We start from the raw sequence: 2,504 nt of genomic DNA on the forward strand, positions 1-2,504 counted from the left end.
ATATTTCAAGGAATGCATATTTATGTACAAACATACAAAGCCTGGATTCTCAAACTTCAGCGTATGTATCAGAGACCTGAATTCCCTATTAGAATACAGATGTTGTGCTCCATACATAGAGCTTCTGATGGTCTCTTTTCACCATCACATTTTAATTTGAATTATATTATATGCTGAATATATTTGTGCCTATGCTACTTGTTGCACTTGATATGTCTTTTCTTTTTTTTTTTTCCTTTGATGAGGTCCAGGGCTAAGTAGTATATCCTTGACTGTGGATTTGTCCCAGGGGCTCTCATCCTGGCTTCCTTCCATCATTGTTTCATGTTGGAAGCACTGGGAGGTTGGGTCACTGGTGGCATCTCTGTCAGAGGACATCCTGCTTGGGAGGTGACTCTTCTTACCAGTAAATAAAACATGGTTAGTTACAAGTGTGAGATTGTTTAATAGGTTGGTTGGAGACTGTAGCTTGTCCTTGATGGTATGTGGGTTATATCTAGGCTGGTTGTTCGGGGTGCTAGGATGCATAGTGGTAATTTTGCCTGCTCATTGTGGATAAGGAACCTATCTGCTATGCCATTGCATTGTGCCACTTGTAGGGAGACATGTTATGTGTTAAGCTATGGGTGGGGCCACACCATCCCAGTACTTACCAAAATTCGTTGTTCTTGATTGTGGTGGGGCAGGTTCAGGTGGTTCCAGTAAGGGTGGATTCTGGGTTTCTGTGGGTACAGATGCTCATGCAGACTAAAGGCTGGATGGACATCAGTGCAGCCCTGAGTCTCCTTTGTTGACCTGATAGAAGGAGGACTTAGTATACTGCCATCTTCTGTTCCATGGCAGACAATTTTTCCATGATGTCTCGAAGCAGCAGGATGGTTCTGTCTTGATTTTTATGGAGTAGAGCCTGGCCATATTTGGCCATATCGAGGAGTGTATTCAACCCCATGGCATCAGGGTCAACAGGTTAGGGTTAGGGTTAAAGTTAGGGTTAGTGTTAGAGATACCTCAGATTGATCTTTTGTTTAACTTTTATTAATTTGATTTGTACATTTAATGCATACAATATAATGACATTCAGTCAATCTTGGTTCTTGTTTTTTCCCCATTCCCCTGCCTTCCTTCAACTCCTTTCTCCCCCCCATCTACAAAGACTTTGTTTCCATTCTTTTTCATTTTCTCATATTGATTTCATTCCCCTTTTTTCCACTACCCCTCCTGTTTCCCTTTCCTCTTTGTTCCTTTTCTTCCTATTTCACATTATCTATTATACCTTTTAGTCCTTATTTACACTTCAGTTTCTCACACTAGGGAAAGTATTCAGTATTTATCTGTGTGTCCTATTTATATCATGCTAAAATCAGGAACAAAACAAGGATGTGCACTATCACTACTCCTGTTTGACATAGTTCTAGAAACATTAACCACAGCAATTAGATAAGAGAAAAAAAGAAAGCGAATAAAGATAGGAAAGGAAGAAGTCAAATGGTTGTTATTTGCAGATGACGTACTCTATGTAGAAAACCCCAAGATATCCACCAAAAATCTTCTAGACTTAATAACCAAATTCAGTAAAGTAGCTGGACACAATGTTAACACACAAAAATCAATAGCTTTTCTATACATGGAAAATAGGCTCACTGAGAGAGAACTGGGGCAATCAGTTCCTTTCACAGTATCATCCAAAAAATTGAAATACCTATGAATCAAGCTAACAAAAGAAATCAAAGACCTCTACTACAGCACTCTGAAAACATACATTGGTGAGGATATCAGAAAATGGAAAGACATCCCTTGTTCCTGGGAAGGAACAATCAACGTAGTGAAAATATCCATATTTCTAATACTGCTATATAGATTCAGTGCAATCCCAATTGAAATTCCAACAGAGAAAACAATCCAAAAACTCATTTGGAACAAGAAGAAACCTAGAATAGCAAAAGCAATTTTAGGCAATAAAGAGAAGTTAGGAAGTATCACAATTCCCAACTTGAAACTATACTACAAAGCTACTGTGATAAAAACAGCATGGTACTGGCAAAGAAACATACCTGAGGGCCAGTGGAACAGATTAGAAGATGCAGAAACAACTGTAGGCACACTCAGCCACCTCATCTTTGACAAAGGAGCCAAACACCCTCACTGGAGGAAAAAGAGCCTCTTCAATAAGTGGGGCTGGAAAAACTGGGTTTCAACTTGCCAAAGATTAAAACCAGACCTATATCTCTCATCATGCACTAAACTAAAATCAAAATGGATTCAAGATCCAAATACTAAAACAGAAACACTAAATTGGTTAGAAGAGAGGTTAGGTAAAACTCTTAAAGACTTTGGTGTAGGAAAAGATTTTATGAACAAAACCTGAGTTGCCCATGAGCTAGCACAATCAACGAATGGGATGTTTTCTTATTAAAAAGCTTCTGCAGGGCCGGGGATTTAGCTCAGTGGTTCGGTGGCCTGCCTCGCAAGTGCAAGGACCCAAGTTCGATCCCCGGTTCCAAAAA

The sequence above is a fragment of the Fukomys damarensis genome, unplaced genomic scaffold (genome assembly GCF_012274545.1).
Source record: "Fukomys damarensis isolate Sample0158 unplaced genomic scaffold, DMR_v1.0_HiC HiC_scaffold_12, whole genome shotgun sequence".
NCBI classification, from domain to species: Eukaryota; Metazoa; Chordata; class Mammalia; order Rodentia; family Bathyergidae; genus Fukomys; species Fukomys damarensis.